The sequence below is a fragment of the Archocentrus centrarchus genome, chromosome 1, assembly GCF_007364275.1.
Source record: "Archocentrus centrarchus isolate MPI-CPG fArcCen1 chromosome 1, fArcCen1, whole genome shotgun sequence".
Lineage (NCBI taxonomy): Eukaryota > Metazoa > Chordata > Actinopteri > Cichliformes > Cichlidae > Archocentrus > Archocentrus centrarchus.
The window spans coordinates 11,736,780-11,745,306 of record NC_044346.1 but is presented as its reverse complement, the minus strand read 5'-3'; the positions used below and the strand labels follow the sequence as shown (position 1 = coordinate 11,745,306).

Below are 8,527 nucleotides of genomic sequence, written 5' to 3'. Positions count from 1 at the left end.
CTGCTCCCGCTGCCGTCTAGCGTCACACTGACCTGCAGCTCGGCCAGCAGCTCACCTGTCAGGCTGACAGCCGGAGACGACACAAGATTTTCTCCTCTGAAAAGTATCTCTTACTAACTCCAACGGTGTCGGAGCGGAATTACGCATCCCGACGAGCCCTCTCGTCCGTCCGGTGAGTCAGGCGGGACGGTAACCGCCGCATCATCACGCTCTGTACGTGTGGATGTGCAGTATGTAACTCAGCTGTAGAGAGTCGTTGCACCGGGAGGAAACATTTTAGCAAGGCGGTGAGTATTTAACCTTCCTGCTCCTTCATGTCTTGCTCTGAGGTGACAGCAGAGGAGGTGTTCTGCAATGCAGTCCAGCTCCAAAATTACATCATTTTGTAGATTTAGTGTAGTTCAAGCCCTGAGTCTGTCGCTTTTCTCTATACTGGCAGCATAAACATCATAACTATATCTCAGCATTTCCAAGGCTTCTCTGTAGAACTTGGCAGCATCGGTTTCATACGGCAAAACCTGAAAAATATGAAGATTATTTCTTTTCTCAATTACACCTCATTTTCCATTACAGAAAAGTAGGCCGAGTTCTTAAATTTAACACAAGAGTGGGGAATATCCCATCAAAAATGCTATGTAGACCAACATGAGGAGTGTGCAGTCCTGCTTTGGTGCTTTGCATTTCCTGAAACTTTGTTCCAAAGTGTGAATATTCATTATAGCTTGATGTATTTAAAGTAAGAAGCAGTGTTTCACCAACATGTAAACCTATGCTGGTTTTGTTCTGTGCCTTAGCTCCTGCCTTCCTTGGCTTTTGTAAACTATTATCCATGCCCAGATGAATTAGAGTGCAGTCCATTCAAGTGTTGGGAACAATACCCCTATGTGTGTGTGTGTGTGTGTGTGTGTGTGTGTGTGTGTGTGTGTGTGTGTTGGGGGGGGGGGGGGGGGGCTGTCTCCCCAGGTCAGGTCAGGGGGAGGAGGGCAGTGACACCCCCGGGTTGCTGTGGAGGCAGAGAGTAACACAGAAAACTCAATCTTCTGACGTCAGCCCGAGGAGGAAGATGTTTAGGGGGCTTGATTTATTTGTGTGGGAGCAGGAGAGGGGGCTGAATAGTTGCTGGCAACTTGGGTCAACTCTGCTACTTTTTTACCCCCATGAAAACATGTCCAAATCTGTCAGCTATAAACTGCCTAATAAAGAAAAAAAAAAGCACAAAATAAAAGCTTTAAGGCAAGGAAATTTACTTAAAAGGGCCACACCTTTCACAGTACTCCTCAGTGTTGAGTGGTACAGAGTGGGTAATGTTTATCTGTGTCCATGTTTACCTGCTGGTAGTCTTTCGCAGGCATTAAAGTGTATCCTAATGAAGCCTGCTTGTGTGTTTTGGTGTCCCTGGGTAAACACTTTCCCCACTGCTGCGCAAACATGTTTTCATTTCCTCCATGTTAATCTGCTGTTGTCTCTATGGTGACCTGAACACCTGCTTTATTTGTCACCTTCGTGTACCTGATTCTCACTCAGGATCTGTTGGTTAAGGCCTCCTTTCTCCTAAATCATACGCAAAATAATGCGATTAAAGCTTAAACTACTGTGGCAGACCGTGAAGCCAAGAGGGGCAGCGAGATTTACTTAAAGCCGATCTTGGCATGAGGCTCAGATTGCTGAAGCAACAATTGGAGCCCAGAGCCAGAGAAGATAGACAGGCAGTGGTCTGCTGCAGGCCAGACGCTGATCATCTGTTAACAAAAGAACAAACGGGAGATAATTCACAGCTCTTTTTTTTTTTCTTTTTTATCCGCAGCCTTACAGACAGCATATCCCGTGCCATCTCATCCCTCCTCAGTGTCACTATCCCGCCTGAGTAGGTTTGTGTTTCACTTGGGTTTTTCACCCTCTGTATTTTTTATTAGGAGGTTCAGGACTTGTTTTGTGATCTGATGTTCTGATCTTCTGGAAAATTCCCTCTGAAGAAGATTTGTCCATGCTGTGTCATCTCTAAGGCTTCATTTTTCTAGTATGTTGAATATCATACAGGTTAGGAATTGGAGGGAAAAATTCTCATTGAATGGGTGGATACAAACTACATAAACTAAAATACTACAGTTACTACAAGCATGTTCAGCACAATACAGTAAAGGCAGTGCTTTTGTGGTACTATATTTAACAGAAAGTTATCCATTTTTTGCTGAACTTTCTGACCAGTTGACAAAGTGCTCTGTTTGTAGTAAAAAAAAAACACTAATTAACAATTGACTGAAACCACATTTTTCCAGGATGGGAGTTGGCGATTTATGCTATAATCACACTGGGGAAACAGTGGTTGGAGTCCGCAAAACAACCAGAATTACTGGGACTGTGTGCAGTGAACTTGCAGTCTCATTGCCTTTGATATGGTTGCTTCAAAGACAGGGATCAGGTCTGCAACCACTTGTAGTCAGTTGCTGTCTTCAAAGCAACTTGGGTGCATCAAGATGGCTATAAAATAAAGTAATAAGTAATAATAATAGTAATAAAATAATAAGATAGAATCAGTCTGCTATCAGTTTGCAATTGAATGGGATCAAGTTAGCAATTACATGCAATCTGTTTGTGATAATACTGTGATTAACTGTGATAAACTGACAAAAGTCATTACAAATACTGTATGTTGCTGTTGCAAATCTTTTCCTATCTACATACACAGAAACATTCAACAGAAATTCTCTTTAACTACTTAGAGTCCAGCCAGAACCTCGTAGCTTTGAAACAGAAATTCCACAAATAGTAAGACAGTGATTTCACTGCAAAATAACATATATTCATATTGGAATATTACCACAATACAACCGGCCAGTTATTGCAAAGAGATGTGTTGCAGACGAGTTGCACTCATTGGTGCAGACTGACTCGGATTGATTGCAACACGTTGGCAAGCTGTCTGCATTTATAAATTAGATGGCAGCTGTTTGCAGACCTTAGCCAGTCTGTTTGAGAGTGACTGCAGTCCGTCTGAGTTGGACCGCGATTGTTTGGAGACAGGTTGCCTCCCACACGGTGACCTGTGCAATCGACCTGTGATTAAAAGCGGTCGCCCAGAGGTTGAGGGTGTTGCACGCTCAACCTCTGGGCAACCAGATGGTCACCACAACTACTTGCAATCAGTCCCTGACAACAAAAAAAAATTTATAGTAATCAATGCAGTCATTAGGCAACCGCCAATTAGTCGCAAGGAGGTTGCTGTCTTATTTTTAACTCCAGTGTGACTGAGCCTTTATGCAGAAAAGCCCTGGTATTGTGAAATATCTCAGTTGTGTCATGTCAAAGTATAAACAGCACTACTAATTAGAATTATAACCAGAGACATTATTAGGCAGAGACATGACAGTCATATAAATTTATAACGGAGAGTTTTGTAATACCAAAGTTGCTTCCTGAGAGCCAATCATCATCTTTATAGCAGGGGAACAAGGAGTCATATCATCCAATCACATTGTTTCACTGACACAAGCAGGTAGCTGAGGTTCATGACAATTTCAGTTATCATAGCAAAGCTGTGGGCAAGCATAGTTATCTTTTTTTCCTTGGCTAACTGTATCCATAGTGTGAATGGGCATGACATTTGTTCAGCGCTGTGGTGGGATGGGGACAGATGCTGATTTTGTGGGCAACCATTAATGAAGCTGTAATATCCTGAAACTTTGCACACATGCAAAATAAGTATAGAATTCAGGGAAAAGCCACTTTAAACCTTTTTTTTTTTTAAAAATCATATTTGACTGGTGAATCAATACGTGCACTTTTATGGCTTGGTTACCTTCGTAATTATTCGTATAGATGGGAGCACGGTGTCATTAGCACAAAATAACTGCAGAGATGGCTGCTTAGTGGCAAAACTTGTTTCTACAAAGATCTTGTGTGAACTAACATGTTTATTATCTTATTATTTAGTCTGAAGATGAAAATGATCTTCAGATGTCTTAAAGTGTCTTAAAATATTTATATATAGTTTATATAGTATATTAAAAACCCATTGACATTTTTTTTCACAAATAGCACCAATAATGAATCCATCTTATCAACAGTGCTATAAATTAATACTCTGCCAGTTAATAAATCACTTAGTCCATTATTAATTTCAGCAGTAGTGGAAATGTTCTTAAAGTTTGAGTCTGATGTGTAGAAAGCTCTGGTGCATGTACTGAATGAGGTGCTGCTCCAAACATGTTCTGCTTGGCCAGTTATTAAGAAGATCAGCACAGACTCTTTGTTTGTTTGTGATTTAGCACCGGTATTACTGCTGGTTATATGATTAGATGAATTCCCTCCTGAGTTGCAGGTTAGCTGACAGGTGTGGTATCACCAGCGCTACAGCCAGGACAGTCATTCATATTGGTCTTAACTGAAGCCTGCTTAAACAGTAATTGACAGAGGCACCTCGCGTGCTCCACAACTGGCAGCTTTAATCTTTAAAATCTGAAAACCTCGTTTCAGACGCAGGCTGCTATTAGCAGATTTGTGTTAAGCTTGGGGGATATGTTGTGTTTGGGGCTGCTGTAGGTGTTTGTGATACACAGTGAGGCGCAGTGAAGGGAAGGCAGCTACAAGGCCATTTTGAGGTTTGGCATCTGAAGTTAAGATATATTTATGCTAGACTGTTGTCTTCAGCTTGGAAGTGATTTAGAGTTGATGTAAGCTGTAATATGATTAGTGACACTGCTGGCAATCCTTGTTTTACTGGTTTACAGCCTTTAAGTGCAGTGTGTTTAATAAATAAAAACATTTCTCCCAGCTGTCACTAGGTTAGGGCTCGTTCTCAATGAAGCATAGACAATGAAAACAAAGGCTTTAAACATGCTGGGAGGGTTTTGTATTGTTGTCCATGACTGATCTGTTTGGCATAGATATGTCAGTAATTACAGTTCTGCTGTAGGTAAAGCAGATAAAGCCAGGTCAAGAAATGCATTCACTGTTTTTCTTAAAGCAAGGCTAAATAATTTTTGGGTGACAAAGAAAATATTTCATTCATAATTACTGAAAAAAACTCTTTTTTTCACTTTTTTCTTAGTGCACACTCAAAATTTCAGCAACATGATTTAATAACTGCAATATGTTTGCCTGACCGTTGGTCAACTCACTATTACTGTGTTATTACTTGATTTATGTAGCAGCTGTCTAAGCTTGCTTGACAACATAGTACACCATGCCAAAATCTTGAATCGCCCCTCGCTTCTTTGTATTTTGTTTCCAAAACTTCCTTGTAATTTTTTGAAGTGGTCTTGAGCAAACGTTCTCCAGGCTTTCTGAAGGTCTTCCAAAGGTCGTCTTTGGACATTGGCTCCTTTTTCACTCATTTCCAGTCCAGTCCTTGTACTTGACTATTGTCAGAGGAATGGAAGGGCATTTTTTTGTTTGTTTGTTTGTTTTTTCTTTATTTTGTATTTTTGTCTGTCCTTCCTTAGGGACCCAAGAACATATGATTTCATTTTCAAGGTCAAATGTCAAAGATCAAGGCCACCAAAAAATTAAAAATCTTTCATCATTAAAATTCATATCTCAGTGACTTTTTCCATCAATTGTAATGACATTTGGTACTCAGGTATAAACAGTTACTGTTCATAATTCATAATTCTTCCTCTATTTTAAATGAAGATACTCACAGTAATGCAAAGTGAACTGAGAATTTCACCGGTTCGCTACTGGAACTCTTCGCTATCATTGCAATTAGCAAGCTGGCACGCACCCCGTGCACTCCGCCCGTCGCCGATACGATACTGATTTTTTTTTTTTTCCTCTCGCTAGATCACTCCGCTAATTAGTAAACTAATTAGCCTTAGCATAATTAGCTACATTTGGGGTGGGGAAGGTATGTGTGCTACTGAGTGCCCTTCTAGTTTAATTATGGGACAAAGTCTAACTAATAAGCTCCAGTAATACTTTAGTAATTTTAAGCTTTTATTTCTTAAAGTATAAACTGAAAGAGAAATAATAAAAAAACATTAGGGCTTAACTAGACTCGAATAACAAGTAGATTTAAATAACTGTTTCAGATTGATGCAACACTTTATTTTTAATTCTTATTCTGCTTCTCTGAAGGCTGATGCTGGTGGCAGGAGGGTAAGCAGCATCTTTCAGATGTAATTTTCCTCAGCAACATTTTTGTGGCTCATCCTGAAGGTGTGATGGAGAAAAGAGGGCTGGAAGGAGGATGAAAAAGGAGGAGGAAAGAATAGAGGGCTGGGGGAGAGAAAGGGGGTGGAGGAAGGATAGAGAAGGGAGAATGAGGGAGGCAGAGGAAGTGGATTAAAGTTGTAGGATGAAGAAGATGAAGAAAAAGTGTAAGGGGGGGACTGTTGCTCAGGAATGAGCTTAATCATCATCCTGAACCGTTCTGCCGCTGGCACAGCTGAACCACATCCAGATGCCACTTGTTGTCTTTGCTTTCTCCTTTTTAGCCTTCTTCAACCTTTTCTTTCTTTTTCAGCTGCTTCTGTGCTGCTTGTTTTCTGTCTGCCTCCTTTTGTTTTTTTACACCCGTCTTCTTTCAGCTCCGTTTCTGCATTTTCTACTTCTGTTTCTTCCCATTTCTGCTCCTCCAGTACTCTCCGGACATCCAGCGATTCCTTGTTTGGATTTTCACTTTCCATGTTTGCAATTTCAGCTTGCATTTTTGCAATTTCTCTTTCTTTTTTCTTGTTTCCATTTCAGTCTTTGCCTTCTGTATTTCCTTTTTTCAACTCTTCCAGTATTCTCTGGAATTCCATCAATTTCTTTTTGGTTTCCATCTTTGCAATTTCAGTATCCATCTTTGCCTCCCGCATTTTCTTTTTCTCCTCGTCAAGTGCCATCTGGACCTCCATCATTTCCTTCGATATATTTTCTCTGTCCTTCTTTGCCTCTTCATTTTCCTTCATTTCACAAATTATAGTTTGTGGAGCAGTGTGCACTAATCCTCTCGTGGATCTTTGGTTGTTCATTTCAGCATGATATAAGGCTTCACAGAGGCTGTATACAAGAATAATAATAAACATATATTAACTTTATTTTTTTTAAAAACACAGTTACAAAGAGCTTCACAGATAGAAAATAAGTGTACATGTCCCAACATACAAACAAACACATGTTCATTCACACAGACATCCTTCCATAATTACATACTTGGAGAAATTCAAATTTGATCATGTTTTCTTCTTCTGAGGTTTTCTGTAGCAGACACTAGTTTGTTTGTTTTTTGTGAACAGATACGAATGATGAACTAAGCGCTTGTGTGACATCAGAGCTCTACTCAACTTTCTATTTCTACTGAGGTTTGAAACATTCCCCGCCCACAAAGAGCAGCGTTCCCAGGTGCTGCAACACCAAAAGCTGCTCCTGTTACCTAGTGACAGGCCAAAAAACTATGTACAGTAGATGAATAATATCTAAAAGTCATGTCCTTAAGAAGTGGGGAAAAAACCCAGCAAAGACCTGACACAGGACCTGAGAGATGATCCATCTACTGTTCACTGAAGCCTCATCAGAAATGGTCTCAGTGGAAAGGTGGCTGTGAAGAAGCCATTCTTAAGGAAGGGAAACAGGGACAAAGAATGCTGGTTTGAGAGCCCAAGCTGTGCATTGAGATGAGCCCGACTAGATCTAGGCAGTACTTCTAGCTCAGACTCTTTCTTCACCAAAGAGGGGACGTTCTGTGTTCCTATCGTCAGATTCATCAACTGGGGATCGGACTTCCAGGACCTCCTCCCCTGACTGCCACCCAATCCACAGAGCGCCAAACCCTACAGCCCTTCCTACGAGTGGTTGGCCCACAGGAGGTAATCTAAATCAGCTGTAAAACAACTAAAACCCCCAAGCTCAGGAAGTAGAGCAGGTCACCTACTAATCAGAAAGTTGGTGGTTCGATCCCTGACTGCTCCAGTCTGCATGTCAAAGTATCTTTGGGCAAGATACTGAACCCCAAGTTGCTCTCTGGTGCAACCGTTGGAGTATGAATGTGTGTGAATGTTAGATAGAAAGAACTTAGCTGTAGAAAGAAGTGCTTGTATGAATGTGTGTGAGTGGGTGAATGAGGTTGTATGAGCAGAAAAGCGCTATAAAAGAACTAGTCCATTCTTTAGAGCACACATACAGTATATTTATGAAAAGCTTTCTGAAATTGCATTTTTCCTGGAAAAAGGAGCTCAGTCACTGATGTTAGCTTGCACCTTCTTTATATGACTCATTAAACTGTGTAGCAGCAAAACACAATGTCATAATTCTTGACATGATCATTAATCAGAACTTTATGTGCTACAAATAGCCCACTTAGTGTTCTGCGTTTTCCTGACTGTACTTAATAACCCAGAAACCCACATATCTGTCGTTTAAGGTTCATTCACACCGATGGCAAAAGCCAACTACAGGCACTTCTTTTTCCCTGTAGGTCTGCCCTTTGTAAAAATGAGCACTCCACTCTGGTTTTGATGCACTCCAGTATTTTTTTTAGTCAGTTACAGGAAGGAACAAGATGATTTTGGTTGGGAGTCTGGTGCTTGAGCATGTAAAAGTTTGC

At 40.7% G+C, this 8,527-nt stretch overlaps 1 protein-coding gene across 1 annotated transcript in view; it reads left to right on the top strand.

Annotated features, from left to right (window-relative positions):
- fhdc1 (FH2 domain containing 1) overlaps window positions 1-8,527 on the top strand; it is a 35,027-nt gene continuing 26,500 nt past the window's right edge. Inside the window, exons 1-2 of the mRNA XM_030735908.1 lie at window positions 1-287; window positions 1,805-1,864. The gene's annotated coding sequence lies outside the window, so the exon portion shown is untranslated. The remainder of the gene's footprint in view (window positions 288-1,804; window positions 1,865-8,527) is intronic.